We start from the raw sequence: 26,799 nt of genomic DNA, 5'->3' as shown, positions 1-26,799 counted from the left end.
ATGATATCACATTGAAAGCATGTCCTTGTGCGTCCTTCACAATGCCGAAGCACAAGCAAGTATGATGTAGAAGCATCGTGGTAGAAGGTGGCTCGCTCTCAAGAGCTCGGATTGTCAACTCATGTGACGTGGAAGTTGACACAGAGTCTATGTATCCTACACATGCACAAAACAAAGTAAAGAACATATGCGCATGGTAGATAAACACATCATCCATCATGATGGTTCTCTTCTCTTGCACATAACCATTAGAAACACAAGTGCAGGAATAATATGATGCAACAATGGCTATATTCATGGCACTAGGTATATGGTGCAAAGAGGCAAGACAAGCATGCTTCACAAGAAAAATGTCAAAATCTCCAATCATATGTGAGAATGCTATGGGGGCAAACTCATTATCAAGACTAGGGGCATTGTTGCACTCAATACATGTCAAATCATCTAGCATGAGAGAGGCAACATATGGAGATATATGACAAGAAGCAATAACAATCATGTGCAAAGCATGTAGATGGTTGTCATCAACCGCATGAAATGAGCAAGTATGAATCATTGGTGATGCAACATAAGCAAGCATAGTAATCAAGTCGTGCAAGCTAGTAGTGCGAAGATGCAATCATGTCATGTGAGAAAATAATAGACATAGACAATGCACATGACATATCTCAAGCACGAACACAAAAGCAAGGTGGAAGTATTATCATAGGCATGGGGCACAAAGCAAACATGGCAATAACAAGCAATATCTCCACCAAGCTTGCAAATACACATACAATTACGAGAATCAATCATCATGTGTAATGCAAAAGCATGGGTCACAAATGCATGGCAAAATCATAGGAATGAGCATATCATGCAAAGTGAACATGGCAATATGGGAAAAGGATATATAATGGACAACAACCCATAGCCAAGTGAGGGCCGTGTAGAAGAAATGCGCGAAGTCTTTGCACAAAGAGAGAGGTGGGAAAGACACTCCATGGGATCCCAAGTCATCATTGCTCTCCAGAGCTCGTTTTGTCAACTCGTGGGATTGTGAGGTTGACAAGAATTCATGGGTACGTACACAAAAGAGACACAAACGAAAGAGATTGTGTGTGTGGTACATGTACACATCATCCATCATGATGTGTACGTGCATGTGAGAGTTAGCACTAGATAAGCATCGCTCAAAGAAATTTGATGCATGGTATAAGAACATGTCATCCATCATGAAAGAATAGTTATTGTGTATAACACGATGGGGATGCAAATTGAGCATACAAGTGTAAGGCATAACCATAGCATTTTTATTCGTGGGGAGCATATTGTGCACATAAGTATGAGGATCATGCAATGGATGGGATGAATCAAAATCTCCTAAAATGTATGAGGAAACTACCGGGGGTCTCCTCATGAGCAATATCGGAAACATCATATGCAGAAAATGGACAACATCCAAAACAATGCATATCTGAAGTTAGGTGGTTATGGCATGGCATATGAGATAAATGATGCAAAGTTAGCATGTCAATATCATCACAAGAGAAACAAATGCCTATAACAATAGGCTTGTCATCTATGCCATATGTGCAAATTGGGTTTATTTTAATGGCATATGCATAGTGACTATGAAGAGATTGCAAATATGACATATAGTTGATCTCATGCATAGCATATGACAAGTCAAGAGGATTGGAAAACATGATGTGACCTAAAGAATTGTCACAAGAAATCCTATGCAACATGCCATCACAACTAATATACTCCACATGGCAATCATCAAAAACATCATACATGGGTAAATCATCGCATGGGGAAGTCACACTAGCATGAAGCATGGTAATAGGTTGATCAACATCATGCAAGCAATCAATGTCAAGAATGTCCACTTGTGGGACTAGAGCATCACCTTCACCTATGTTACCTTTGGTATTCCTCTCATGTGGTGTAGGTGAGTTGGGAAATACCAAATGGTGGTCACATTCATCTTGATGGAACCATGTGGGGGGGTGCATCATATTCTACCATGGCCATCGTCTTGTCCAAAGGGAGGACGAAGTCATCGCGAATCGGCGTGTCATCATAGATGGGACCTAGCCCCAAATGAGAAGACACAATAGAGGTAGAGGTCAAGTTGTTAGGAATGCAAATGGCCTCACATGCCCTATCAACTATCACACTCTCTCTATGTGGTGCTTCACTCACTCCCTCAAGGTAGGTGCACTCAATCTCACGTATGGTGGAGTCACTCATCTCACTCAAGTGATGGGGGTTGTGGCTCTCCTCACATGGGAATTGTGGCAACACATCATATATGGGGCTAGTGGTGAAGTCACTCTCACTCTCAATATGGTGGCAAAAGTCACACAAGTCATCATACGTCGGCGTGGTCGAAGGGGAAATCCCATGCTCAACCATCTCATCGCCGTCGCCATGGATGAAGCCCGAAGATGGCACATCATCAATCTCGCCTCCTAAGATGGAAGCATCATCCTTGCTCGTCACCATGTCGCTCGCATCCAAAGGTTGGTCCTTGATGGTATCCGTAGTCGTAGTCGTCACCACACCATCTTGAAAAAGAGTCGAAGTAGACTCGGCGTCATCAATGCCACAAAGAGGGATGGTGGTGAAGTCGAACTTGGGAGCATCGTCTTGGAGCTCGGCGGGCTTGGACATCATGGTGGTACTAGCCTCATGCTCGCTCTCATGGAGCTTGGTCATCGCGAAGTGAGCTTGGGGTGGAGAAGCTTTGGCCTTCATGAGTTCTTGTTCCACCTTGAGAGCACCAATGTAGTTGTCGTCGAGGGACTTGTTCTCGAGGAAGATCGTCTTGGAGATGTCGTTGTGCAATCCCATCCTGAAGTGGAACTTCATCAAAATGGGGTCGTCCATGCCGGCTCGTCGCAAGGCTTTCTTCATCTCCTTGAAGTACTCGTTGATGGACTTGGATCCTTGGGTGGTGTTCTCTAATTGGCGTAGAAGTTGTTCCATGTAGTTTGGAGGCACGAACTCTCACCGCAAAGCTCTCTTCGTCTTGGGCCAACTCATGTCGTAGGTCTCCGAAGTTGCGTGAAGCCACCATGTGGACGCGTAGTCGTGGAAGTTCCTCGTGGCACACTTCACTTGATCTTCGGGAGGAACTTGATGTAGCTTGAGGTAGTCGTCCATCAGACGCTCCCACTCGAGATACTCCTCGGGTTCTTGAGTCCCATAGAAAGGAACCGCGTGGTCGATGTTGAGGTCGTAGTAGCTCGTGGAAGTCGCGTACTTGAGCTTGGGGAGCTTCTCTTGAGGTGCTTGTGGGCAAAGATGCCGCATGTACGTAGGCGAAGATGCCTTGAAGTCACTTGGCGAAGATGCCAAGGGAGATGGTGAAGTCGTTGGGCGGTTGTTGGTGTTGATCTCTTGACCTTCACGTCCTTGTTGGTGATGGTGTCGATGCCGATGTGATTTTGCCGGAGATGGTAGCTCAAAGACATGTGCTCTTGAGCATCTTCTCGAAGATGAGGAAGATCGCTTGTAGGACTTGATGAGGGCTTTGATCTCCTCCATTTGAGCTTGCATCTTGGCATCGTTGGAGTTGTTCGTGGCATCGAACTCGTCGTTGTTGTTGTAGACCGAAGATGAAATGCCTTGCCTATCCATCACAAGACTCGAGTAGAGGTGAGTACGAAATGAGATAAACAATACCAAGTTACCTTTTCCCAAAGTTGAGGATGTATCCCATTTCACTCAATGTGAGATGAAAGAATAGTGGAATTGGTATCTGACTTGTTCACTCACACCTACAAACTAAAGCTTATGGAGTAGCTCGGTGAGGATAGTGGCACAAAAATTTAATGTAAAATGTTAGCAAGAGTCAATAAAGTTGAAAGAGATTCACAAATTCGCAAGTGAAACAAGTAGACCAATAGCAATATGTGGTACACGGAAACACACACACGGATAGATAAATGGGGTCGTGCAACCAAGGAATGAGCACAAAATGTGGAATCCACGGAAAACGCTCGTGTTGCACAACTCAAGAGAGATGCTAGAACGATTGCTCTATAGGAGGATACAACACTTGTGCACAACCTATGATATGTAGAATGTATGAATTTTCTATCCCAAGTATGCTATGTATGTATGGTTCCGGTGGTATGATCCAAGATGATCGGATATGACAATCTTATATGCAATGTGGTATGATGCTATGGCAATTGCTTACAAGCTTCTTTGCTCTTTCTCTTTTGCTTAAAAGCTTATTTTTCTTTTTTTTTGTATATGGCCACAATGCAAAATGCAAAAACCAAGATAGCAAGTGGGTATATACGGGAACAAACTTGTGGCACAAGGGATGATATGATACCAATATGATAAGGTATGGTATGTATGCAATGGAAGGTTTAGACCACAAATGTGCACAAGTAACGTTGCCGGCAATACTCGAAGGCTAGTCTCGATAGGTAAGTGACGCAAAATGGGCTAGGGGTTATCAATGTAATGGCAAGGGAATATACAAAGGGGGGATACCATGATACCAAGATGTAGGATCGAGAAGAGGTGTCTAGAGGGGGGTGAATAGACTCTTAGCAAGAAAAGTTGCAGTTTTTAATTTCTTTAAGTTGAATTGGAGTTTTTGCACAAGTTTGAACATTCACAATACATCTCAAGCAAGCATGACACAAGTATATGAGCAGCAGAAAGTAAGTCATGCCAGTTGCAAGAATGTAAAGGGATGGGATTGGAGTGTGAAAACGCAATTGGAGACACGGAGATTTTTGGCGTGGTTCCGATAGGTGGTGCTATCGTACATCCACATTGATGGAGACTTAAAAGAGGTGTCTAGAGGGAGGGTGAATAGACTCTTAGCAAGAAAAGTTACAGTTTTTAATTTCTTTAAGTTGAAGTTGAGTTTTGGCACAAGTTTGAACATTCACAATACATCTCAAGCAAGCATGACACAAGTATATGAGAAGTGGAAAGTAAGTCATGCAAGTTGCAAGAATGTAAAGGGATGGGATTGGAGTGTGCAAACACAATTGGAGACATGGATATTTTTGGCGTGGTTCTAATAGGTGGTGCTATCGTACATCCACGTTGATGGAGACTTCAACCCACGAAGGGTAACAGTTGCATGAGTCCACGGAGGGCTCCACCCACGAAGGGTCCACGAAGAAGCAACCTTCTCTATCCCACCATGGCAATCGCCCGCGAAGGACTTGCCTCACCAGGGTAGATCTTCATGAAGTAGGCAATCTCCTTGCCCGTACAAACTCCTTGGTTCAACTCCACAATCTTGACGGAGGCTCCCAAGTGACACCTAACCAATCTAGGAGACACCACTCTCCAAGAGGTAGTAAATGGTGTGTTCATGATGAACTCCTTGCTCTTGTGCTTCAAATGATAGTCTCCCCAACACTCAACTCTATCTCATAGGATAGGATTTGGTGGAAAGATGATTTGAGTGGAAAGCAACTTGGGGAAGGCTAGAGATCAAGATTTATGTGGTTGGAATGAAGTATCTTGACCTCAACACAAGTGTAGGTGGTTCTCTCTCAGAAAATGTATGTTGGAAGTGTAGGCATGTTTTGTTGGCTCTCTCCACGAATTAAGAGTGAGTGGAGGGGTATATATAGCCTCCACACAAAATCTAACCGTTACACACAAATCACCAAACTCGGTGGGGCCGAATCATACAACTTGGTCAGACCAATTTAGTTCATAATGTGACCGTTAGGGTTTTCAGTGCGACCGACTTGATCAACTCGGTGGGACCGATGTGCTAGGGTTAGGGTAAAGCCTCATCTCGCTTGGACCGAGTACACAAGTTCGGTGGGACCGATTTTGGTAATAAGCTAAACAGAGAGTTAGCCAAGAAAACTCGGCGGGACCGATGTCATGTTTCGGTGAGACCGAAATTAATGCAATAGGCAACAGAGAGTTTGCAACCCCATCTCGGTGAGACTGAGATCCCATCGGTGAGACCGAGTTGATTAGGGTTTCTAGCAGTGGGTGTGTCAATAGAACTCGGTGGCGCCAGATAGAAAGTTTTGGTGGGGCCGAGTTTGACTTTTGGTTTAGGAGAAATGTGGTTATGAGAAAGTGGTTGAGGGCTTTGGAGCATATCACTAAGCACTTTGAGAAAGCAAGCCATAAATCAACACCTCATCCCCTCTTAATAGTATTGGCGTTCCTATGGACTCAATGTGATCTTGGATAACTAAAATGAAAAATGTAGAGTTCTGAGCTTTGAGCTTGAGGCAATTATTTGACTTCAGCATTTTGAAGGTGTCCCACATCCTCTAGTCCATGCCACTCCACTGTTGGACTTATCTGAAATACGCTAGATGAAAGTATTAGTCCAACAAGAGAGATGTTGACATTAATTACCAAAATCACCCGGGGAGCACTTGTGATTTCAATATCCCCCTTTTTGGTAATTGATGACAACATACATCAAAGCTTTAGATAAAGATATAGAGAATAACAGGTAAAGCTTTGGAAAGACATGTAACATGCATAGGCTCCCCCTATATGTATGCAATCATGTAAATATGTAATATAAGAACATGTGAATGCATAGCATGACAGAGTAAGCAATGTGTTACATGTATCTTGGCTATATGCATTAGAGCAAAAGATGTAAATATAGGAAATGTACCTACATGCTCATGAGTCTTTCTTGCAAACAATATGTACATCAGCAAGAAGTCCTCATGCACATGAGTGTGATGCATATACTTATCTTGTGGTCTTGAGTTGGCTTAGGAGAAATGAACCTGAGTAGACAAGGTTAGATAACACAGATACATCTACTAGCCAGAGTAAACAAAGAAACCACAAGAGTACCAAGACTAGGATGACATGTAGAGAGTGAATACTGAGTACTCTATTGGATATAGATATGTCCCCAAAGGTAATGATATGCAATGAATTCAAGAATTTCCTTCCCTTATATGTCTTGCTCCCCCTGAATCTTGCTTGGGATACTGGGAGAAGATAGGGAACAGAAAATCAGAGCAACGAAAGAAAAATAAAGAGCAAATGCAAACAATCAAATATGAACATGTCTTTCCCCTCTTAAAGACATGTAACTTCTCTCCTCTTGAACACCAAGCATCCGGGGTCTTTGATGTGATACTTCTTTCTCATTGACGAACTCTCTCCCCCTGAGTATTCTCTCTCCACCTATAGAAATGATTAAGCTCTGATGTGATCTCTCTCTCCCCTTTTGACATCAATTTCCAAGAAGGTCTCTTTTGGATGTTTGTTACAAATGGGTTCGGTCCTTGAGTCACAAAGCAAAGCAGGAAGTCGAATGTGATGCTGGTAGAGGACAAGCATCATTGAGTGGAGCTGGAGTAAAAAGAATGCAGGAACAAGTGACACGTTGTCTTTCCTGTAGTGAAATCGGTTGCACTGAGTGGTGTGTTCCGGTTGCACCGAAAGAGTTCGGTTGGACCAAATACAACAAATCGGTGTGACCGAGTTTATCACAGAGAAAACACTTGTCACCTCAGCTCACTAGACAAGAAAGATCTCACAAGGATCTGCAAGGAATTGTATGCAAGGAATGTAGAACAAAACAAAGAAAATAAAATCTAGATGAAGTTTGCAAAAACTCAAGGAAACACTTGCGAACTTCATCTAGAATTGGGCGGTGACAAAGTCACCTATGTTAAAGTATATTGACTGAGGAGTCAAGTAAGAACACTTGATCGTAAGTCATACTCATCGTTTAAGCTCAAAATGGGGTTACCATGTTTGTTTAAGCATTTGATGTACTCACATCTTGTTGAGTTGCTTTGACCTATGGCTTGAGGTAAAGCTTATCTAAGATGGAATGACATACCTTGGGTGGTGGTGTTCATCTTGATCATATAGTTGAACTTGCGTGGTGTGTTCAAGGTTGATGTAGCACAAGAATGGTTGGGAGAACCACTTGGAGTTGAGTTCATCTACCTACATGGGTTAGTTTTGCAAGAAACAACGCTTGTGTATCCAAAATGACAATCATGAAATTTGATACATATAATTTGTCAAACGATATGTTGAAGGGTTTCGTGCTTCCTTCTAGTCAACCACCGTATTGTAGAGACTTGGTGATGTAGAGATCGCTCAAGATGTGTGTGGATCGCTCAAGATGTCCACTAGTAAGCATGGGAGTTTCAGACCTTTGCTTTCTTGCATGTTGAACTTCTTGAATAAGTCCTTGGTGTACTTTGTTTGAGAGACAAAGGTGCCTTCCTTATTTTGCTTGATTTTCAAACCAAGAAAGAACTTGAGTTCACTCATCATAGACATCTAAAACTTCTCCGACATTAGCTTTCCAAACATCTCGCTAAAATGAGGGTTAGTTGAGCCAAATATGATATCATCAACGTAAATTTGGCATACAAATAACTCACCATTAACCCTTTTAGTAAAAAGAGTAGAATCTATTTTTCCAATTTCAAAGCCTTTTTCAATAAGGAACTTGGTCAAGCATTTATACCACGCTCTAGGAGCTTGTTTAAGACCATAAAGGGTTTCTTAGGATTGACAAAGTCGGGAGGTTGTTTAACATAAACTTCCTCCTCAATTTCACCGTTTAGAAAAGCACTTTTAATGTACATTTGGTATAAAGTGACATCATGGTGATTAGCATAGGCAAGTAAGATGCGGATGGACTCAAGTCTAGCAATGATGGCATATGTCTCTCCGTAGTCCATACCTTCAACTTGAGTGTAGCCTTGGGCGACTAGACGAGCTTTGTTGCGGACGAATTGACCATGTTCATCTTGATTGTTGCGAAAAAACCCATTTGGTACCGATTATGTTGTGGTTGTTGTCGGGCTTCTCGACCAATGTCCACACTTGATTTCTCTCAAAGTTGTGTAGCTCTTCATGCATGGCATTTATCCAATCTGGATCTTCCAATGCTACTTCAACCTTCATAGGTTCAATGCTAGAGATGAATGAATAATGTTCACAAAAGTTAGCCAAATGAGTTTTAGAGCGAGCAATTCTCCCGGTTTGGATATCATTGTAGATTTTCTGGACGGGATGGTCTTTGGCGACTCTTGCTCGAACTCGTGGAAGCTTTTGCTTGGGTCGGGCTAGAACATCTTCTTCATCTTGGTCTTCCTCTTCTTGGCCTTCTTCATTGTTGATCTTGCCGTTATGTTGTCGTGGTGGAGAAGGAGGTTCATGAGGTTCATCTTGGTGTACATCCTTGTTTTCTTCATCTTGGTGTGTCCCACTCGTGGATGCTTCCAAGTCAACTCTTGGTTCACCTTGTCGTGAGGTGGAAGCTTCCACTTGGACGAACGAGGTACTCTCCTTCATCTCCGTTGGACAAATCTTGCCGATAGACAAGTCTTGAATTGCTTCCGAAGGGTCTTTGTCTCCTACATCAATTGGAAATTGCTCTACTTGTGAGCCGTTAGATTCATCAAACTTCACATCTACCGTCTCTTCAACCTTTCGGGGGAAATTGTTGTAGACCCGGTATGTGTGAGAGTTTGAGCCATAACAAAGTAGGAAACCTTCATGAGATTTAGGAGCGAATTTAGAACAATGATGCTTATCAAGAATGTAGCAGTTTGAGCCGAATACTCGAAAGTATCCAACTTGGGGTTTGTTACCGGTGAGGAGCTCGTATGCTGTCTTGCCGAGTAGCTTGTGAAGATACAAGCGATTTGTTGCATGGCAAGCTGTCTCAATCGCTTACGCCCAAAAGTGTTTTGGAGTCTTGTACTCATCAAGAATTTTTCTAGCCATCTCAATAAGAGTTCGGTTCTTCCTCTCAACAACTCCATTTTGTTGAGGTGTGTACGTAGCCGAGAACTCATGTGAGATCCCTTCTTCGTCAAGAAAGGTATCCACATTTGCGTTCTTGAACTCCGTTTCATTATCACTGCGAACCTTCTTTATCTTCACTTCAAATTGATTTTGGGCCTTCCTAGCAAAGTTCTTGAAGATCTTTTGGACCTGTGATTTATCATCAAGAAAGAACACCCACATAAATCTTGAAAAATCATCAACTATGACTAGACCAAATGAGTTACCATCGAGACTCTTGTAGGCATTGGGACCAAAGAGATCCATGTGAAGTAGCTCGAGCGGTCTTCTTGTGGTCATAATGTTCTTCACGGGGTGACTTCCTCCAACTTGTTTTCCTGCTTGACAAGCACTACAAAGTCTATCCTTGTCAAATATAACATCTTTTACTCCAAGGATATGATCACCTTTAATAAGCTTATCAAGATTTCACATGCCCACATGACCTAGCCTTCTATTCCACAACCAGCCTTTAGAAGATTTAGCAATTAAGCAAGTTCTAGGTTGAGCCTTTTTAGTGAAATCAACAATGTAAAGATCACCACTACGTATACCGGTAAAGACCATTTTATAGTTATCTCTACGAAACACTTGGCAATCTACTTCAGTAAATAGGACATTGAAACCAAAGTCAGCAAGTCTAGATACGGAAAGTAAATTGTAGCCAAGAGATTCGGCGAGCATAACATTTTGTATGGAGCTATCATGTGAGATTGCCACCTTACCAAGGCCAACCACCTTACCCTTTGAGTTTGTCGGATCACGGGTTCCGACAAAACCCTAAAGGTTCGAACACTGGGGTGCGCGCAAAGATCTCCCCCTACCGATCCACACCCTTACTCAGCCAAGATCTTAGGAACTAACTCGACGAACTCACATCACAAAGGGCACAAGATTTATACTGGTTCGGGCCACTGTTGTGGTGTAATACCCTACTCCAGTGTGGTGTGGTAGATTGCTCTTGGGCTGAGGATGAACAGTACAAGGGGAAGAACAACCTCCTAAGGAGAGGTGTTCTTGTGCTTGGTGGATGTGTTTGTGGGGATGGACTAGTTCTAGTCTAAGATGAGGCCCCCCTAGCTACGGTGGTGGCTAGTCCTAATTATAGTGGCCTTGGTCCTCCTCCCAAATATTGAGCGGGAAGGGATCCCACAACGGCCAATTTGAAGGAGGACAACTAGTACAAGCTATCCTGACAAAAGTAGTCTTCGCCTACTAAAGGCGCTGGTGGTGACACCATCTTGGGCTCCACGGTGACATTCGTCTTGCCGCCCTTCTGGTCTTGGTCTCGTTGCCCCAATATGGAAACCTTTGCCTGACGCTTCAGTACTCCGCGCCTGCGCTTGCTCCCTTGGCACCAAAGGGGAAACAAGGACACTGTGCATGCTGACGCCCGCCTAGCCTTGGTCGCCATGGCTCACGTCACTGGAACCTCGCGAGGTTTGCCCCGCCTTGAACTCTCCGCCTCTCGTGAGCCAGCCCGGTGAGGCCACTTCTGAGGAGGTCTTGTGTCATCCGCCTCGCGAGGCTTAGCCCCTCGCGAGGGTTTTGAGTCCTTGCTGGTGAAGATGGGCCATACGGGCCCGCTCGCAGAGCCACGCCGTGGGCCACAGGCAGGCAAGTCTGGGGACCCCCATTCCCAAAACGCCGACAGTAGCCCCCGGGCCCATGATGCACTCGGGCTTGGCTTCGAGGCGAAGCCAAAGGCCAAGTGCGGAGCACCGTGGTCCCCAATAGCCTGAGGCCTGGGTTGACACGTGGCGGTTGATTGGACATGGGCGTCTCCGCTTCCCCATGCTACCTTGAGATCCGCCTGGCTAGGCGGCCACTACAGCCTACACCGTTATTTCCATCGCCGGTGCCATACTTTCCCAATTCCTCTACTTCCCCGAAGCCCTGCTCCCCTTTCCAATCTGACTTGAGCTCTGCCCACTCCATAGCCAGGGCGCCAAAGCAAGCAGATAAGGGGAAGAAGCCTCTGTCCTTCGCCGCTCCGCCCCCGGCCATTGAGCTCGCCATTGGTAGGTCGCTGGTGCTCAACCAAGAGGCCATGGACAAGGTGCGCCCCATGCTCGCCTCCAGCTTCAACGAGTGGGGGGAGACGGCGGCCTAGCCTGCCTCTCAAGCTTGCGTCGACCGGGCGGCCACCGAGGTCCCGTTCCTCATCGATGCCCTCTGGGCTGGCTTGGTTCCTCCCTTCTCCACATTCTACAACGCAGTGCTTGCCCATTATCAGATCCACATGCTGCACCTTGATCCCCAATCCATGACCCTTCTTGCCGTCTTCCCCTTTGTTTGCGAGGCCATGGTAGGCATTGCTCCTTCCGTGGCTCTTCTCCGCCACTTATTCTCGTTGCAACTGATTGATCCCCGGCAGAGCTCTGGATGCCTGAGCTTTCAAGCTGTCGTGGCGACGGCCGGCGACGGGATCGACTTCGAACTTCCACCATCCACGAGTGAGTTTCGGACACGGTGGGTGTTTGTTGATGCCGTAGTGCTCAGCCCCCTGCTCTCCTCTCCGTTAGGGCCTGCCATTCCTAACTCCTTTTGGTTCCACCGGCGGCTCGCTGATCTACGCCTTGTCCCCGTCTGGCTCAGGTTGAGGTGGCTCAAAGACCTTGGCGTGACTGCGCCTATGGCGGTGAAGGAGTTCGTCCGGTGCCGAATTGCTCTTCTTTAGCGCCACTCCTGGCCGATGTGGGCCTAGCTCAGTAGCCAGGACCATATGAGACTTCAGGAGTCTAGGCTCCCCCTTGAGGCGCGACGAACGGTGCTTGAGGTCCTGACGGGCGTCCCATTGCCAGGCGACTTGCCGAGGAGGAGTTGCCTTTTGTACCGCTGCTTGAACAAGATGACATTCGTGGATCGGATGCCCTCCTTCGACGAGTGGGGGCTAAGCCCAGTTGGCCTCGTGGGGCCCCGTGAGAATCCCATCGTCGTGGTCCCTCTCCTTGATGCTGGCATCTAGCTCGCCCCAAATGAGGATGCAGGGGGGCGAGCACCGCTGGGGGCCGATAGTGAAGGTGCCGAGATGTTGATGCCGCCCAGGGCTCCCGAGGCGTTGACCTCGGGGACTCATGACTCTTGCCCTGGGGCGGAGGTTGAAGGGGCGATGCAGCCCGCGTCTCCCGAGGCCGGGGCTCCTGAGGCCATGGCAAGTCACTACGAGTTAGAGCCGGATAGCTCCCCTCAGCTTGGCGCTTCTGAGGCTGTCCCTCCAAGCACTTCTCCAACCGCGCCTCATGTAGGCCGGCTTTGTGTGGACTTCGAAGAACTCCGCAAGAGGAAGGGGCCCCCGAGCTGCGGCAGCGGCACCTTTGGGCTGTTAAAACGGAGGAAGTACATCGCCGTTGACGAGTAAGTACCTCATCTTGGTGATCTTCTGCGTGTTGCTTTCCTTCCCGACGATTGTCTCCTCAGGACCCCTTCTGCCAAGGCTGCGAAATCTCCTGAGAAGTAGCTTTTTCTCGCCCTATTTCCCCCGCCAAACTCAAGCGCCGCAGGCCTGTGCGCTGCCCATGGCATGGGGTCAACCGTGGGAGTGAGCCCGTCGTCAAGGTGTCTTGAGCTCGCGCCTTCGTCATCCCTTATTTGCGGCCTTGCTTGGAGCACAACAAGCATACCAAGGGCTCCTCCCCTGGTCGTGGACGGCGACTGGTTGGCCTCGATCCTGGGGTCTTCTTCAAGTAGCTAGCCTTCACTCGTTCGGGCCCCTTGCGAGGCCCGACTAGCAAATGGGCGGGCACCAGCCCCTAGCCCCCTGCTGGAAGTGGGCGAGTCACTTCAGGAACCATCCGCGGTCCCCGTGGAGGGGGACGGAGTCAACAGCATGCTTGATTCGGTGCGAGAAGGGAACGTCATCCGCCGCGAGCTCTTTCGGGAGGCAATGGGCGCGATGAACGGGCTTGGTGAAGAACTCAAGGATGTGGACACGCGCCTCGTGGCCGTGGGCCTTTGACTGGTGGAGGAGCGGCGTAAGCTGAAGGTGGCCATCAACCTCGGGCGCTACCAACGCGAGCTTGATAATGCGAAGGCCGAGGCATCCCTCGCGACCTCACGCAAAACCTGCTCCCGAACCTTGGAAGAAGCTCGGGAAGCTGACCGCCGCCGCGAGGCCACAAAGGAACGCTCGCGGGAGCTCCAAGCCTGGAACGCCTCCTTGGAGCAGTAGGTGGAGGCACGTAAAGCCATCCTGGCGTCAATGAGAGGGACGCCCGTCAAAGAGGAAGAAGTCTAGAGGCGCGAGGAAGCGCTGGCGCTGGAAGACGTGGAGCGCAGCCTAGAACTTGAGTGGCTGGAGATGAGGGAGCGTCAAGTCGCCCAACGGAGGATGTCATTTGCATGAGCAAGGCCAGGGCCCAGCAGGAGGTCAATCGCCCGATGGCCGAGGCTCGCCTGGGTGTTGAGGATAAGTTCGACCTGAAGTTGAAGCTCGTAGAGGCTGAGGCTGTTGGTAGGTCCGCTGTCCTCAAGTCCAGGTTGGTCGAGGTGGAGTGGCACGAGGAGGCCGCCGCAGCCGCCCTGGCCTCGGCGCAGGATGAGCTGGCCTGCGCCCGTGCCAAGCTGCTCCCTCTTCGACGGCTGGTCGCCGACGCCGAGTCCGTTGCGCAGTAGAACAGGGAAGAAGTGCTTCAGCGATGGACGTTGGAGCGCGTGCACGCTCCCATGCTCTAGGACCTCAGGAACAAGGCCAACTCCGTCCTTGGCCATATCTGTGATGAGAATGCTCCTCATCCCCACGCTAACGACTACGCCAGCCACCTCCGCTTCTTCGCCGAGATGGTGGCGCGCCTGCAGAACTATCCCGAGAGGGCTCGCCAGCCTGTTGAAGAGAGGAGTCGCAGCCTGCTCGGGCGCGCATTCTCCCGCGTCTTCAGCCATCTCCAAAATGCCGATCCCAACTTCGATTTCGACACTGCCATTGCTCCCATACCTGAAGCCATCCAGGGTGACCTGGCGCGATGGGTTGAAGACAACGTGGATGCGCTGGTCAGGGCCTTCACTTCTGACGACGAAGGGGTGGTGGTTGCGGCAGATGAGGGCGACGTGGTCGATGATGGCGATGGCGGTGCCGAGGGAGGTGATGGTGATGCCAATGATGACGGTAGCAATGCCAGTGACGCGTCCGAGGGCGATCCTGGGGACGTGGTGAGTGAACTGTCCGATTGATTCCGTGCTTCTCACCTATTTGCCCTACACGTAGAAGCTCGGGCGCGGCCCTAGAGGTTGTAAGAGCATTTTGGGAGGGGGAGCCCCTCATGTAAATATACTACTGCCTCTATCCCTTTAGGTTGAATTGAATATGTGTCTTCACGAACTCACGTATGCTGGGGCAAGGTCGCTGTTGCGGTTTACCTTAGCCTGGATGAGCCCAAAACTGGCTCAAGAGATTCTGAGTTTCTGGGAAGCTCCTGAGGAATTCATCGACACGCCCAAGGGGGGCGCATGATAAGCGAGCGCCAGCCGCGACGTGACACGCGCGTGGCTCGTGTGCTTCATTCCCTGCCCCACTCGCGAGGGGCCCGCGAGGGGGGAGCGACAGGCGCGAACTCTGAAGTAAGGCAAGAACCAGACTGCGAGAAATAGCTCGAACGAGAAAAAGGAATCCCCCGCACGCGCATCAAACGAAAATTCAACTTCAACTTAAATCCAAATCCAGAAGGCAGGGTTACAGAAAAGAGATCCAAAGAAAATGGCCACTTCTGGCGCCTAGTCTAGTCTTCGACGTCTTCTCACCAGCGCGGAGCTAAGTGCTTCCACTAGGCATGGGAGGGAGCCCCCGAGGCCCGAGCGCGGCACTCTTGAGACTCCGGGGCGTGTACAGCCTCACTCGTTATTACGTGAGAGTGTCACGGGCGGCGATCTTCACAGGCGTGAGCCTTACTTCATATCGCCTGACGAGGGCCCCGCCTTGCGCCACCCCCTACCACCGCCGGGATGACTGGAGACCAGGACGGCCCAATGAGGGCAAAGGGGAAGCCAGCGGCGCCCTCGGCGACCATGGATCCTCTGCCGAGGGAAGAGTCGCCAGCGCCACCCCGGCAAAGTGCCTACTTCCGGGTGTTGCCTTGCTCCGTGCGACGCGGGGAGGTGCCTTGCTCCTGGCCCCTCCCACGCAGCCCCCAGTGAGCCTCTTCTGGTGAGACGGATATCACCGTGCCGGAACCATCGCCTGGTGCTGTGACCTGGTTCACTTGTGATTCATGGTTAGAATAAGCCTGCCCCTGGGAGATTAGCGGTACCCTGTAGCTGTTGTTGACGGCACGGTTGGCGGGTCTCTCGGGCGGCCCCTGGAAGGCCTCACCTCCTAGTGCCTCTTCTTCCCAGCCTGACTCGAGGAACAAGCCGGGGTCATCTTCTAGCGCGTACTCCTGGTTCATCATGCGGGCACGTAGGCCTCCAAGGCCCTTGCTCCGAAGGCCTCGCCGTAGTGCCCCACGCTCCATGTCGCCCGGCTCAAGACGTCGTCCTAAGGATGGTGGGGTAGCGCCTCACTAGGGCCGCATGCGGCGACGCTCGTGCCTGCACCCATCTGAGGTTGTGCGGGTGCCAGGGGGAGCCCTCCGCTGTGGATCGTGCTGATGTCGACAAAGCCCCCTGGCACACGTGGGGGTACGCGGGCGCGACGAGGCCCGTCGTGGGATCCTGCCGCTGCTTGGGGCATGAGCTGGTAGCAAAAGGGCGGTGCTCCCGTGGCCGCCGCGTCCAGTAGCTCGGCGACGCGTTCCAGCAGTGGATCCCAACCGCTCTCCATCAGTCGGCACCGCAGCAGCTCCCGTGCGACCGTGAGCGCGGCCCGCATGTTCGCCTGCTCCCTCCTGGTGTGCGGCGCCGTCGCCGCAGTGTGGCTTGCGGCCCTTGCAGCAGCTCGCTCTGTCGGGGAGTAAGAGCAGAGGGTGAGTGACCGCGCCGCCCATGCCCCGTGGTGTTTGGCAAAGTGCGTGCCGCCTGAGGGGCGGTGTTGTGGTCTTCCTGGGCTGGTATCGCCGTCCGGGCCGGCCAGGCTGCCCAGCGGTCGGCGTTGGTCCTCAAGTCACCTGACATCAGAGCCGCGGGGCCCCGAAGGATCAACGAGCGGATCGGCTGATGGGAGGAGAGCCCCGGCGCACTCCTACCTGGCGCGCCAAATGTCGAATCACGGGTTCCGGAAAAACCCTCAAGGTTCGAACACTTTGGTGCGCACGAAGATCTCCCCCCTACCGATCCACGCCCTAAGTCAGCTAACATCTTACAAACTAACTCGACGAACTCACAACACAAAGGGCACAAGATTTATACTGGTTCGGGCCACCGTTGTGGTGTAATACCCTACTCCAGTGTGGTCTGGTGGATTGCCTCTTGGGTTGAGGATGAATAGTACAAGGGGAAGAACAACCTACTAAGGAGAGGTGTTCTTGTGCTTGGTGGATGTGTTTGTGGGGATGGACTAGTTCTAGTCTAAGATGAGGTCCCCCTAGCTACGGTGGTGGCTAGTCCTATTTAAAGTGGCCTTGGTCCTCTTCCCAAATATTGAGCAGGAAGGGATCCCACAACGGCCAATTTGAAGGGGGACAACTAGTACAAGCTATCCTTACAAAAGCAGTCTTCGCCTGCCAAAGGCGCTGGTGGTGACGCCTTCTTGGGCTCCACGGTGACCTTCGTCTTGTCGTCCTTCTGGTCTTGGTCTCGTTGCACCAATATGGAAACCTTTTCTTGACGCCTCGGTACTCTGCGCCTGCGCTTGCTCCCTTGGCACCAAAGGGGAAACAAGGACACTGTGCGCGCTGGCGCCCTCCTGGCCTTGGTCATCATGGCTCACGTCATTGGAACCTCGCGAGGTTTGCCTCGCCTTGAACTCTCCACCCCTCGCGAGCCAGCCCGATGAGGCCGCTCCTGAGGAGGTCTTGTGCCATCCGCCTCGTGAGGCTTGGCCCCTCGCGAGGGTGTTGAGTCCTTGCTGGTGAAGATGGGCCGTACGGGCCCGCTCGCAGAGCCACGCCATGGGCCGCAGGTAGGCAAGTCTGGGGACCCCCGTTCCCAGAATGTCGATAGAGTTATCACCGAAAGTGACATACTTTTGAGGGCCATTGTTTTCAGCAAGCTCACGAAACATATCTTTGTCTCCGGTCATATGATCAGTACATCCACTATCAAGGACCCATTCCTTTCCTCCAGCCATGGAGCCGCGAAGATTAGCCATAAGACCAAAGTGTCTCATCGCATCATCAAGATCATAGTCACTATCGTCATCCTCATCATAGTATCCATGTTCAACATTGTCATGTGATGGATCAACTCCTAGAGAGGGTAATTCATTAGAAGTATGACCGTAACAATGTTCATCTCTATGGATTCTAATGACTTCGAAAATGATATTGCTAATAATTCCAACATCTCCTTTTGCTCTTGTAAGATTGGTAAGCTCAAATAAGCAATCACCAAACTTGGGATCATTAGAACCCATCTTACTCAAGGCAATAGACTTATGAAAAATCTCATCTAGGATTTTCAAGGAATGATTTGGAAATCGTTCCTCAAGAAATTTCCATAAGGTGTAGGCACAATCAAAAGTAGGCAAGCTAGCTAGCAAGTTTCTAGGCAAACCTCTAGTGATTAGATTGACCGTTGTAAGATTACGGATCATGGCAATAGAATCATCAAGGGTAGGATGCAAAGGATCAACAACGCGAGCACAAGGAGTAGTAGTGTACTTGGTCACATGATATTCATTGAAGATCTCAAGCATCTCATTTTTCCACTCATGAAAATACTCTCCATCAAGAATAGGCACTCTATGTCTAAGACTCCCCAACATAGACTCATCCATCTTCCTCCAAAGGTGTTTAAACCAAAGCAATGGAGACCAATGCTCTGATACCAATTGTAGCAAGAAAAGTTGCAGTTTTTAATTTCTTTCAGTTGAAGTGGAGTTTTGGCACAAGTTTGAACATTCAAAATACATCTCAAGCAAGCATGACATGAGTATATGAGCAGTGGAAAGTACGTCATACAAGTTGCAAGAATGTAAAGGGATGGGATTGGAGTGTGCAAACACAATTGGAGACACGGAGATTTTTGGCGTGGTTCTGATAGGTGGTGCTATCGTACATCCACGTTGTTGGAGACTTCAACCCACGAAGGGTAACAGTTGCATGAGTCTACGGAGGGCTCCACCCACGAAGGGTCCACGAAGAAGCAACCTTCTCTATCCCACCATGGCCATCGCCCACGAAGGACTTGCCTCACTAGGGTAGATCTTCACGAAGTAGGCAATCTCCTTGCCCGTACAAACTCCTTGGTTCAACTCCACAATCTTGACGGAGGCTCCCAAATGACACCTAACTAGTCTAGGAGACACCACTCTCCAAGAGGTAATAAATGGTGTGTTGATGATGAACTCCTTGCTCTTATTCTTCAAATGATAGTCTCCCCAACACTCAATCTCTCTCTTAGGATAGGATTTGGTGGAAAGATGATTTGAGTGGAAAGCAACTTGGGGAAGGCTAGAGATCAAGATTTATGTGGTTGGAATGAAGTATCTTGACCTCAACACACGTGTAGGTGGTTCTCTCTCAGAAAATGTATGTTGGAAGTGTAGGCATGTTCTGATGGCTCTCTCCACGAATGAAGAGTGGGTGGAGGGGTATATATAGCCTCCACACAAAATCTAACCGTTACACACAAATCACCAAACCCGGTGGGACCGAATGATAGAACTCAGTCAGACCGATTTAGTTCATAATGTGACCGTTAGGGTTTTCGGTGGGACCGACTTGATCAACTCGGTGGGACCGATGTGCTAGGGTTAGGGTAAAGCCTCATCTCGGTTGGACCGATTACACAAGTTTGGTGGGACTGATTTTGGTAATAAGCTAAACAGAGAGTTGGCCAAGCAAATTCGGTGGGACCGATGTCATGTTTTGGTGAGACCTAAATTAATTCAATAGGCAACAGAGAGTTTGCAACCCCATCTCGGTGAGACCGAGATCCCATTGGCGAGACCGAATTGATTATGGTTTCTGGTAGTGGCTGTGTCAAGAGAAGTCGGTGGCGCCGGATATAAAGTTTCGGTGGGGCCGAGTTTGACTTTTGGTTTGGGACAAATGTGGATATAAGAAAGTGGTTGAGGGCTTTGGGGCATATCACTAAGCACTTTGAGCAAGCAAGCCATAAAGCAACCCCTCATCCCCTCTTAATAGTATTGGCTTTCCTATGGACTCAATGTGATCTTGGATCACTAAAATGAAAAAATGTAGAGTCCTGAGCTCTGAGCTTGAGCCAATCATTTGTGTTCAGCATTTTGAAGGGGTCCCCCATCCTCTAGTCCATGCCACTCCACTGTTGGACTTATCTGAAATATGCTAGATGAAACTATTAGTCCAACAAGAGATATGTTGACATTAATGTAACGCCCCAGAGATACTTTCCATATTTGTATCCAACTCTTGTCGTTTCCGGCGTTAACTTATATTTATTTCTCGGGTTCGGGTCTTTGTCTCCGTGTGTTGTTTTCGTTTTTCGTGCATCGCATATCATGTCATCTCATGCATTGCATTGCATACATGTTCATCTCATGCATTTGAGCATTTTCTCCGTTGTCCGTTTTGCATTCCGGCGCTTCGTTCTCCTCCGGTGGCCTTTTCTAGCGTTCTTTGGTGTGTGGGGATTAAACATTTCCGGATTGGACCGAGACTTGTCATGCGGCCTTGGTTTACTACCGGTAGACCGCCTGTCAAGTTTCGTATCATTTGGACTTCGTTTGATACTCCAACGGTTAACCGAGGGACCGAAAAGGCCTCGTGTGTGTTGCAGCCCAACACCCCCCAAATTTGGCCCAAAACCCACCAAACTCTGCTCCATGTCCTAGATCGTTCGATCACGATCGCGTGGGCGAAAACCGCACCTCATTTGGACTCTCCTAGCTCCACTTATGCCTATTTAAACACCCCCCCATTTCGGATCTCGTCTTCCTCCCCGTCCTCCTCCTAAAAAAAACAGATCAAACCCCCCCGCCGACGGACGTATCCGGATCGGACCGGACGCCGTCTGCCCCGCCGCCGCAGCGAATCCCGCGCCGCCACGTGGGCGAGGCCCACATCGCCGCCGCCGAGGCCCGGGAGCCCGAGGCCGGCCCCCGCGGCCCGTCTCCGCGCCGCCTCCTTCCCCGACGCCGGTGACCGGCGCCGCCGCGGGCCGCCTCCCCGCCGCCGCTCGCCTCCCCGGTCCGGCAGCGCCCCGCCGCGCCGTTCCGCAGCGTCCCCGACGCCGGCCGACCCCGCCGCTGCACCGCGCCTCCCCGCCGCCGCCGTCCGCGCCTCCCCGCCGGCGACCGCGCCCCGGCCTCCTCTTCCTCTCCTGCTCCGGCGGGATCCCGGCGAACCTCGTCGCGTGCGCCAGCTACAGTACTGCTACAGTGCCGCGAGATCCAGATCTGGAATTCGAAACCCTAGGGTTGACTTTCCCTTCCCCCCTCTTGAATTTTTATGCCTACTTTGACTGCTTGTATCTCCGCAACCGTAGCTCCGTTTTGGGCGTATAATATATCAAAATCTTTGTCTCCACATGCACATCATTTCATTCCATTGCATCATTTGCATTTGAGTACATCTTGATGCCCAAAATGCTGTTAGAAGGAGGCTTCGTGAGCTAAATTGCAGATCCGTTAGTTCATCATGCACTTTTGTCATTTTTGCCATGTTTAATCCGTGCATGATATACCTGTGCCCCTTTGGGATGAATTGTTAAGCATTTTGTCTTCTTTCCAGAGGTGCCACCCATGCATTTTTAGGATGTGTGTGTTGTCTTGTGCAAGCTTGCGAAGAGAGGTACCTGAGATTGCTGATTTCAGGGACTTAGTGATTTTCACTGTCTGGGATATTTTAGTTCATGATGCTATATGTCCAGCTTGTTTCCTAGTGATCCGGGCCTCTTTTGAGGATGATCAGTAAGGTAGTTTTGATATTTATGTTATGCTCTATCCATCCATGTATTTGTTTGCATATGTGGAGTGCTCTAGGTTGACTCAATCGAGCTCAACTTTTGCTTCGTTGTTAATCTGGGCAGATCGTCAACTTGTTTGCGATTTTGCCGATACTACCGTTAGTGTTCCATGCATGCTATGCCTTTGTTCTTGCCATGTGTAGCTAGCATATTGTGCCTTCTTGCTGGTTATATGCTTTCCTTGCTATGACTTGCACCATGGTGAGTGCATCGAGCTCGTTTACATGCCTTCGTGAGTTATAATTTCTGCATGTCTCAGTTTTCACTAAGTCTGAAAACTGATTGTGTTCGAGCTATGTTCGTGAGCTCGGTAGAGTATTTTGTGAACCCTTTTGGCCCCAGGTCACTTTGGGTGTTTTGTTAAGCTTGTTGAGTAGCTCCATGCCATTTTCTTACTTGTCATATTCAGGTCATCTATCATGTTGTTTTGCTGCTCCGAAGAGGGCTTCGTGATCTGAAATTTCAGGCTAGTGTTAATTTCACTAAGTCTGGAATCTGTTTTGCATATTCATTTTTGCCATGCTTGTTTGAACCTCTTAATGGATGAATTTGCCTATGGCTCAGTGCTAGTGTTTTGTTAACCATCTTGTGTACATCACTGCCATGTATTTTGTTCTCATGTTTGGTGGCTGTAGCATGTTCATTTCGTTGCGTTTAGATGCCTACTTTCTGTAAATCGCAGACCGGTGTCATATCTTCAAACGCTTGCCATTTCCAAACCGTAACTCCGATTCCAATGATCTTTATATCGTTTTCAAGCGATTTCATCCCCTCTATCCAGTGGCACCCTTGGAATTCCAAGTTGAGTCCAGGTTCATGCATTTCCTGTCATATCTTGCATTTTGCATCCCGCATCGCATCCCGCATAGCATATCATCATTTCATCATATTGCTTGGTCTTGCACGTGGTTGATTGTATCCTTGTTGCTTGTTTGTCTTGTTGGGTAGAGCCGGGAGACGAGTTCGCTACCGAGGAGCCCGTTGAGTTTGCTTGTGAGGATCCAGTCAACTCTGACAACTGTGTAGGCAAGATGATCATACCCTCGAAATCACTACTATCTTTGCTATGCTAGTTTGCTCGCTCTTTTGCTTTGCCACTGCTACGATGCCTACCACTTGCTTGTCAGCCTCCCAATTGCATGATTGAACCTCTAACCTACCATTGTCCTAGCAAACCGTTGATTGGCTATGTTACCGCTTTGCTCAGCCCCTCTTATAGCGTTGCTAGTTGCAGGTGAAGATTGGAGCCGTTCCTATTGGAACATCTTTTATTTGCTTGTTGGGATATCACTATATTGCTATGTTATCTTAATGCATCTATATACTTGGTAAAGGGTGGAAGGCTCGGCCTCTTGCCTAGTGTTTTGTTCCACTCTTGCCGCCCTAGTTTCCGTCATATCGGTGTTATCTTCCCGGATTTTGCGTTCCTTACGCGGTTGGGTTATAATGGGAACCCCTTGATATTTTGCCTTGATTAAAGCTTTTCCAGCAATGCCCAACATTGGTTTTACCATTTGCCACCTAGACTTTTCTTTCCCTTGGGTTCTGCAGACTCAAGGGTCATCTTATTTTAACCCCCCCCCCCCCCGCCGGGCCAGTGCTCCTCTGAGTGTTGGTCCACCTGTCAGCTACCGGTGGCCACCAGGGGCAACTCTGGGCTGGCCTACCCGTACCTAGGACAATCTGAGTGTGCCCTGAGAAAGAGATTTGTGCAGCTCCTATCGGGATTTGTCGGCACATTCGGGCGGTGTTGCTGGTCTTGTTTTAACCTGTCGAATTGTCTTGTTGTACCGGGTTACCGAGTCTGATCGGTGTGTCTCGGGTGGAGGTCTATTCCTTCATTGACCGTGAGAGCTTGTCATGGGCTAAGTTGGGACCCCCCTGCAGGGATTGAACTTTCGAAAGCCGTGCCCGCGGTTATGGGCAGATGGGAATTTGTTAATGTCCGGTTGTAGACAACGTAAACCTTAATTAATTAAAATGAATCAACTGAGTGTGTTACCGTGATGGCCTCTTCTCGGCGGAGCCCGGGAGGTGGACACGGTGTTGGAGTTATGCTTGCACAGGTTGTTCCTCTAGTTTCTCGCTCGCGCCTTGCCTCCTCTTCTCGCTCTCTTTTGCGGATAAGTTAGCCACCACATATGCTAGTCGCTTGCTGCAGCTCCACATATACTTGCCTTATCCTTCCTATAAGCTTAAATAGTTTTGATCGCGAGGGTGCGAGATTGCTGAGTCCTTGTGGCTCACAAATACTATAATTCCAGATGCAGGTCTAGGTGATTCCGCTCCAGGTGACGAGTACGAGCTCAAGTGGGAGTTCGACGAGGACTCTCAGCGTTATTACGTTTCCTTTCCCGATGATCAGTAGTGGTGCCTAGTTGGGGTTATCGATTCAGGGCCTTGTCGCATGTTGGGGGTCTTTTCTATTTTGGCACCGTAGTCGGGCCATGAGTGATTGTATGATGGATGTTATTTATGTACTTTGATGTGACGTGGCGAGTGTAAGCCAACTATGTATCTCCCCTTTATTATGTATTACATGGGATGTTTGTGATGATTTCCTAACTTGCGACATTGCTTTCAATGCGGTTATGTCTCTAAGTCGTGCCTCGACACGTGGGAGCTATAGCCGCATCGAGGGCGTTACAAGTTGGTAATCAGAGCCTTCCCCGACCTTAGGAGCCCCCATTGCTTGATCGTTTTTAGCAGCCGAGTTGTGTCTAGAAAAATGTTTTGAGTCACTTAGGAATTATATATCGGAGAGTTAGGAATTCTTTTTACTTCCCAGTCTCCTCATCGCTCTGGTAAGGCATCCTGACGTAGAGTTGTGACTCTTCTCTTCTCAAATTTCACTAAAAAAAATTTTAGGATCACGCGAGTATCTTGGTTTTGTTCCGATGGTTTTCTGACGAGAACATTGTTCTTGGTGCCTCCTATCTTTAGGGGTTGTGGCAGTGTCCCGGGGAGTTGAGCTCCGAGGTGTTGTCGTCACAATTTTATCATTGCAATTCTGGTATACTTGAGATTTGTGCGCGACATCGAAAATCTCTTTTATGCAGTTCGTTGGTGAGATAACCTCGACGCCACCCAGTACTGGGGCGGGAGTTCGGGTGTATCGCCATAACTTGTATAACGGATGCTTTTTGAAGGTTGAGATAGATGGTTTCCGAAGGTTTCTTGGTTATGTGTTGAAGGATGGATACAGCTGGATGTAGGATTTGTTAGCTTGGGTGAGATATTATGCTTCCCCTGTATCCCCAACACCTGATTGCATAACCGGGAAAATTTCGGGAATTTCATAGGTGGGAATTCAAGTAGCCTTAGGATATCTTTCTGACAGATGTATGATATGAAATTGGGGTTTGACGTCTAGTGGTTCGCCAATTCACGGTCGATTTTACAGTGGTCTCGTTGTGTCTTAAAGAGTCCTTGGCTATGCTGACTCGGGGACGCTTCGTATGTCATGTGCACTGCCTTGTACATGATGGTGTTGTACGATCGAGCCCGTGTAGGTCCCACCACGAAAACTTCGGATGAAATTTCTATCATGTATTTGTTCCGGCTTATTCCGCAAGCCAACCCTTGGTTTTATTTCGAGTTGTTGCATTCGTTTTGCTTCGACGTCATATGTTGATTCCATCCCTCGTTGTTGTACCCCTTCTACCTGATTCTTCGTGGCTTCGCAATTTAGGAATATGTGACCACTTCAAGAGAAATGCATTCGTTCATTTTGTTCGGATGTGAAGACTATATGTTGCAATTTTCATTCCGTTGGATTCAGCTTCAATATTTATCTGTCATGTGCTAATGGTGGTCAACCTCTTCAGGATGGCTCCTCCAACGCGCACGACTCCGAATCCTGATCCGCCACCACCTCCACCTCCTCCAGAGGCATGGCAAGCTGTTATGGCCGCAACCAATGCAAACACTCAGCTGATCATGCAAATTCTCCAAGAGCGCAATCAAGGCAGTCAAGGGAATCAAGGCAGCAATCAGGGTCACTTTGCTACACTCAACCAGTTCCTTGCTAACGGGCCAAAGACTTTCAGTAATTGTGTTGAGGCAACCAATGCTGACGATTGGCTTGTGGATCTGAGTAAGCATTTCGAGTGCAGCAACGTCAGGCCTGAGGACTTTGTGAAATTCGCTTCCTTCCAACTCAAAGATCAGGCTGCAGAGTGGTTCCAGCAGTACAAGGATTCCAGAGGTGGACGTGTTATCACTTGGGATGATTTCCGTCAAGATTTCCGTGCTCATCACATTCCTCAAAGCGTGGTTGAGAGCAAGCGTGAGGAATTCCGCAACCTGAAGCAAGGCTCTTTGTCTGTCTATGACTACAACAAATTGTTCCAGAAGCTTGCCCGTTTTGCCAAGCAGGATGTTCCTGATGAGAAGAGCATGATCTATCAGTTCAGGGGTGGTCTTCGTGAAGAAATTCAGCTCGCTCTTGTCCTCTTTGAGCCGTTGAGATACGATGAGTTCTACAACATGGCACTGAAGCAAGAGGCTGCTCAGTTGAGGTGTGATGCTTCCAGGAAGCGAGTCAGAGATGTTACTCCGTCTTCCTCTACTCAAGTGGCCATGCAGCAGAAGTATTGGCTTCCTCCTCCTCCGTTCCGTCAGCCGTATCAGCAGAAGAGCAAAGGTGGCAGTGGTTCTTCCCACCCACCCAACCCAGGCTTTCAGAACAAAACATCGTCTCAAGCTCCAAGATCGAGTGCTCCGTATCACTGTCCACTTTCAGAGGTCACGTGCAACAAGTGCCAACAGAAGGGTCACTATGCCAACAAGTGTTTCAACCAGAGGCGTCTTCCTCCTCCTCCTCCTGTGAGATCGGCAAGTACAGCTATGGTCAAGCATAACCCTAAGCACGCCAATGTCAATTTGATGAATGCAGCTCAGGCAGAGGACTCGTCAGATGTGATCATGGGTAACCTTCCTGTTAATGATATTCCTGCAAAAGTTCTTTTTGACACTGGTGCATCGCATTGCTTAATCCCGAGACCGTTTACAAATAGGCATGAATTG

This window comes from Triticum urartu, chromosome 6A (assembly GCF_056163025.1).
Source record: "Triticum urartu cultivar PI428250 chromosome 6A, HENAU_Tu73, whole genome shotgun sequence".
NCBI lineage: Eukaryota > Viridiplantae > Streptophyta > Magnoliopsida > Poales > Poaceae > Triticum > Triticum urartu.
Note: the sequence above shows the minus strand (reverse complement) of the source record.